Below are 6,557 nucleotides of genomic sequence, written 5' to 3' on the forward strand. Positions count from 1 at the left end.
CCCCTCTATTTGTCCAAATACATATACTAACTCTTGAAGTTCCTAAGTTTAATGATTGAAACGACAGAAGCGAATCTGAAATTTCATATATTATTCATGAGGATGAGGGGTGATTTCAATTAACAAATTAAAGCCTTTCTTTTGTTACAAAATCTAAGTGAAACAAGACTGTATAAACCTTCACATTTGATATAATAATATATCGATTGACGATCATCATTTTTGCCAGTACAGCTTGTTTAAATGCCTGCTCAGCGTCGAGGTGCCACTCTTTTTGCTGTAATATGAAAGCAAAGCGCCACATTGACTACATTCAGCATACATTTTTTTCCCCAAGATAGCGTCGTCACGCAGAAGCCAGTGACAGTAGCTCTGTATATTCTTATGTTTTTCGTGTTTTACAGCCCTTCTATCTTTTTTTAAATTACATTTGAATATTTCTTAATACGTTCGTCTTTACTTTACTTTGTACTTTATATTTTTTACATTAATGTTTTTACAACTTTCTTTGTTCTGTGAGCCTGGCTTCTTTCGGCTACTTCTTTTTTGGGAACCATTCAACCATGCCTATGCTGTCATACACATGGGACTAGCTGTTACAATACGCAGCAGAAGGAGCAACACCTCAATACCGCAGGAAATTCGGAGCTGGGCAAAAGTGCCGGGAGAAGAAGCAACGCTTCTGACCAACCATTCCATCATGGGATAAGATGGAAGAGCTGTCGGCGCTTACCAGGCCGGAAACAGATTTGAGGAGTTCTACCCCACTACTGTTGTCTTCAGCTCCAGACTACTGAGGAACTGTGCGGATAAACTTGGAAGAGTGACTCTGCATATTCTCTACCTCGGTCACAGTCTGCAGAAGTTCCCCATCTTGTGGAAGACTTCCTGTGTGTGGTTCCAGTTTTTGTCCAACTTTACAACGTCTTTTTGAGTCTGTATCCGTTTTAGCTACCGCAACCAAGATGGCGCCGTTCAAGTGGCAGCCGGCGGCGGTAGCTCCGTCCACTCTTGCTCGTTTTGTGTTTTTGCTGCTTTTCTGTCTTAATGATCTGATTTGGTGATTCTTAATGATCCCATTTACTTTGATTTGCTTTGTACTTTGTGCTTTTGCTTTGTTGTACATATATAGATATATGTATGTACGTATGGTTGTATATAGGATTGGATAACTTAATGCAAAAAAAGGGAAAAAACACAAAAGAAAAACCAATCTGGATTCTACACGGGAGTTTAAAAACCACCTCTCCAGCCTGGCATAAACATATCTCTTGTTCCCTGCAATAGTTACATTCACCTTCAGAAACAAATGAATACATGTATATTTTTAAATAGAATTGAACCACCATCTCCCCCCTGTTCACAAGGATTAATATATTAAGCCTGTACCCTTTACAGCAATTAAGCCACATAAAATGCATGCTAATCAAGAACTCTAAATTCATTCAATAATGTGTGTCGCGCAGTTGTTTGAAATGAATAATACCCCAATCTAGTAGTTTTTTGCAAACATTTAACATTACATTCCCTTTGTAGTTTGTCTATCATCTCCAATAAAACTGTCTTAATGTTTTTTCCAATAGTTACACATAAAATAAAAATCTAGTTACATATCTACCAATTATCATACCCTTCAACATCAAAGAGATAAAAACAATTTACCGTTAATTTCAGACATGAAGTTACCGTATTTTCACACTTGTAGAAAGAAAATCTTTTATAAAGGAATTTGTCAAATTGTTCAAATTAATATTTATTTTCCTCTTAGTTTTAAATCTTAGCAAATAACGCTTCTCTTTTTTGTCACCTTTGAATTTGGAAGGATATACCTTAGGGATGGGACGATGGTATCTCAAGGATTGTATTGACACATTGTGCCGGCACTGTATTGAAACCGTGTTGGTCATCCAATAGTGACCCCTGCAGTAGTTATAAATTTATTGCAGGTAAAAAAAATCCATGTTTTTTTTCAAATTCCAAACCGAGTTTATAAGTAAAATAAATCAAATTTGAGTTACATTTTTTTAACTTATGTCAACATTTTTGTTAACTGGTAAATCATGTGAAATAAAAGTGATTATTTCGTTTTGCCTCACACGATCAAAATGATTCCACACTGGGGAAAACTTCTTAGAGCGAGCCATATTTACGCCAAAGTCCGTCCAACAGACCCACGACACTTCGATACAGTTTATTTCTTTAAACTGTGTATTATCACACTTTGGCCAAACGATACATTTCCTGTTCCGGTCACGTGATTATTTCTTAAAGCTTTACACGCCCCAATACGGGCTTTCTCTCTTGACCTATCGGCACAGTGCTGACGCACCAGCGTCGCTCGTTCCCTCGCTATTTATCAGCAAAACCTGCTTTTGCTTAGCCCAGCTAGCAGCTAGCAAATAAACAAGTCGTTGACTAGCTTGTTTATACTTTAGCTTAATTTAGCTAGCAGCTATCAAAGGAACAAGTCGTCGAAGAGCTTGTTTATGCTTTAGCTTAGCTTAGCTGGCAGCTATCAAAGGAACAAGTCGACGAAGAACTCGTAGGTTTCCTGGCTATTTTAGCTCAGCATAGCTAGCAGATATCAAATAAATAAGTCGTTAAAGTGCTTGTTTATGCTTAAGCTTAGCTAGCAGCTATAAAGGAAAGGGTCGACTAAGAACTCGTTGTAGGTTTCCTGGCTATTTTAGCTCAGCCTAGATAGTAGCTATCAAAGCCGCCGCCATCGTCATCAGAATTCACGTGTGGAAATGTCGGCAAGAACACAACGCCCAAAGCTCCAGGAGGAACTTTTTGAGGTCAAACAGGAACATTCAACTCACGAGCAATCGACAGTTTGCAACATAACGCACGAAAAAGTTGTTCTTCATAGACTAGATTTTTGTCTATTGAATTTGCCAGCAAATCCAATAAGAATATTGAGTGTTATTCAAACATGATACATTTGAATGAAAATGATTGATATATTGAATCTAGGATCTAAGAAACATGATTAGAAATATGGTGTGAAAGATAATGAATTTGCTCAAAATAAATAAATGAGTTGTACAATGTCCTTATACTTTTGTCATATTATAAGATGAATCACGATTTTAAACCGATTTAACGTGTCATTTTTTTGGTAGTTCCATAAAACTCTTTTGGGGGAAAATACTTTTTGGGTCTTTTTGTTGAAAAAAAATCAGCCTTCCAAATTCAAAGGTGACAAAAAAGAGAAGCGTTATTTGCTCAGATTTAATGAATAATAATAATAATCGGACATAGGCCCCTGTTGTAGTTATCACAACACAAAAAGCCTACTTGTCATCACACGCAGAAACTGCGTGTGACGAAATTGATGGTGCTTCTCCATAAGCTACATTTACTCGGCAAAAGACCTAAATCTAGTACGGACTTGTAATTGGCATTCTGCTATTGTGGATACAGGTCGCTTACCTCTCGCTTACCTCTCACTGTCTTCCACTTACCTTACTTCAGTCAGCTAGTAGGAGGCAGATCACCACCCAAAACCTCTTTTTATATTACCGCAGAAGGGAATGTGTGTTATGTTACCGCGAGTTTAGATGTCTGATGGATGTGGGGAAAAAACTGTCCTTAAGCCTACTTGTCCGTGCTTTGTGGTACCTATAGCGTATTCCAGAGGGCAGCAGCTGGAACAGATTGTGACCAGGGTGGTCAGGGTCCCCTATGATGTTCTTGGCTCTGCTGAGGTAACGAGGGCTGGCAATGTCTTCCAGTGAGGGCAGAGAGCAGCCGACAATCCTCTGGGCAGTGTTAATCACTTTCTGCACGGCCTTTTTGTCTGCCGCCGTGCTTCCAGCGTACCACACTGTGATGCCGTACGCCAGGATGCTCTCTCTACAGTGGTACATTAATTTGAACAATTTGACAAATTAATATATAAAAGATTGTTTTCTTTCTACAGGTATGAAAATACGCTAACTTCATTATCTGAAATTAACGGTAAAATCTTTTTGATGTTGAAGGGGATAATTGGGAGATATGTAACTAGATTTTTATTTTATGTGCAACTATTGGAAAAACATCGAGTCAGAAAGTTTTATAGGAGATGATAGACAAACTACAAAGGGAATGTAATGTTAAATGTTTGCAAAAAACTACTAGAATTGGGGTATTGCTCATTTCAAACAACTGCGCGATACACATTATTGAATGAATTTGGAGTTTTTGATTAGCATGCATTTTATGTGGATTAATTGCTGTAAAGCAGGGGTCTCAAACATGCGGCCCGCGGGCCAACTGCGGCCCGCGGGACGATAATTTGCGGCCCCCGTCTTAATATGAAAGATAAATTTTTTTTTTTATTTAATTTTTTTTTTTTTTTACCCCTTTCCCCATGATGGCGCCGTTTAAGTGGCAGCCAGTGGCAGTAGCTCTGTCCACTCATGTTTTTCTTGTTTTACAGCATGTTTTACATGAAAAATTAGAGGGAACATTGACATGCACCTGCTTGTGGCAGGTGTGATACTGGTGTGCCGATAGCGAGCAATGATGATGTCGTGACCGGATGATTCGCCTAAAGACGTTTCGCCGACGGACGTTTGACAGACGGACAGGTCGTACTAGTATTTGTTAGTTTAATGATTAAATACAAATACTAGTATTTGTATTTAATCATTAAACGCTGTTTTCAGCTGGATTTGACCGAATTTGAGAGCATTTTGAGCCGTTTGGCGAATGGATGTCTATAGACGTTTTTTTGCCTCCATCGCGATATCATCCAGTATTTGTATTTAATCATTAAATGCTGTTTTAGGATGGATTTGACCCGATTGCTGTCATTTTACGGCTCGGTTCTGCTACATCTGCCTGCCCAAGAGTGCTTATTCCCGGACTGCCATTGATGGTAGACGAACATTGATTTTTACTATAATTTGGACAACACCGGCGGCGGGCCGGATTAAAAATCCTAACGGGCCGTATATGGCCCGCGGGCCGAGGTTGAAAAACTTGTACACACACGATCCGGCGGGGCGAGCGTTCGAATCCCGTTTCGGCGGAACCTCCGTTCGGCCGAATGAACGTTCGGTGGAACGTCCATTCGGCGACCTGCCCGTCTGTCAAACGTCCGTCGGCGAAACGTCTTTAGGCGAATCATCCGAGTACCGATGATGTCGCTCACACTGGTACTCAGTGCGCTCGGGGAGGTTGTCTTTCTGCTCAGACCAACAAAAAATTAGAGGGAACTTTGGTTCGGAGCTGAATGAACCAATCACGGTGAGGTATACGGCTCTGGAGGGCGGGACATCGGCCGGGCTGTCCAGTGCCTCGCTCACTCACTCATTCATTCCTCCAATCAGCTGGGCGGAGGAGAAGCCGTGAGGCCGATCACTCCGCTCGGCGCGCACACTCCTCCGCTGCTCTCAGCATAGAACTGAATGAGGCGCTATGATCCGTGATCCAGCCTGTGTCAGTGTCTGTAGCCATCTCCGCGATTGAAACGGAGAGCGAAAGTGCACATGCGCCACAAACCCGCGCGACTGAATGTGAAAGATCAACCCGAGACTCATTCCAAGTGGAAAAACATATTACAGAGCCCCAGAGATGTCTCTTTCAAAGCCTGCCGTGAAGAGAAAGGTCGGTGATGAGCACAGACAGTTTCAAGAAAAGTGGGGAGTGCAATATTTCTTTGTTGAACACGGGCACCCCGACGTGTCTCATTTACACTGAAAAAGTTGCGGTGCACACGGAATACAATTTGAAACGTAATTGTACTACGAGACATGCTGTGGAGTACGAAAAATACCAGGGAGATGAGAGAGCCAACCAGGTTGCCAGTCTTAAAACACGTCTTCTGAGGCAACAGGATCTCTTCAAGAAGGCTACCAAAGACAGTAATGCAGCAGTCAAAGCTAGCTACGCCGTTTGTGAGTTGATTGATCCTGTGCTAAGTGATCCCAAATGGCTCATGGTTTTGGCTTTTCTTGTTGATATCACACATGAGCTTAATGTACTGAACAAGAAGCTACAAGGCCAGGGGCAACTTGTCAGTGCTGCCTATGACAACGTGAGAGCATTCTGCACTAAACTTGTGTTATGGAAAGCCCAGCTCTCTCAGACAAACCTTTGCCATTTCCCAGCATGCAAGGCTCTCGTGGATGCAGGCACACCATTCAGTGGTGAGAAGTATGTTGAGGCCATTTCGAAGCTACAGGAGGAATTTGATCACAGATTTGCAGACTTCAAGACACACAAAGCCACATTTCAAATTTTTGCGGACCCCTTCTCCTTTGATGTGCAAGATGCCCCTCCTGAGCTTCAAATGGAGCTCATTGACCTGCAGTGCAACTCTGCACTCAAAGCCAAGTTCAGGGAGGTGAGTGGAGAAGCAGACAAGCTTGGGCAATTTTTGAGAGAGTTGACCCCCAGCTTCCCTGAACTTTCCCGAAGGTTCAAGCGGACCATGTGCCTTTTTGGGAGCACATACTTGTGTGAGAAGCTCTTCTCCACCTTGAACTTCAATAAGTCCAAGTACAGGTCCAGACTTACTGATGAGCATCTTCAAGCTCTACTGAGGGTCTCCACTGCTTCCTCCC

The 6,557-nt window shown here is 41.7% G+C and overlaps 1 non-coding gene across 1 annotated transcript in view; it reads left to right on the top strand.

Moving 5' to 3' along the window:
* Window positions 1-4, top strand: part of LOC144066385 (U2 spliceosomal RNA) — a 191-nt gene extending 187 nt beyond the window's left edge. The window contains exon 1 of the small nuclear RNA XR_013297558.1: window positions 1-4. This exon is cut by the window's left edge and continues 187 nt beyond it. This is a non-coding gene — a small nuclear RNA (U2 spliceosomal RNA).
* Window positions 5-6,557: the final 6,553 nt, after the last annotated feature.

The sequence above is a fragment of the Stigmatopora argus genome, chromosome 20, assembly GCF_051989625.1.
Source record: "Stigmatopora argus isolate UIUO_Sarg chromosome 20, RoL_Sarg_1.0, whole genome shotgun sequence".
In the NCBI taxonomy this organism is placed as follows: domain Eukaryota; kingdom Metazoa; phylum Chordata; class Actinopteri; order Syngnathiformes; family Syngnathidae; genus Stigmatopora; species Stigmatopora argus.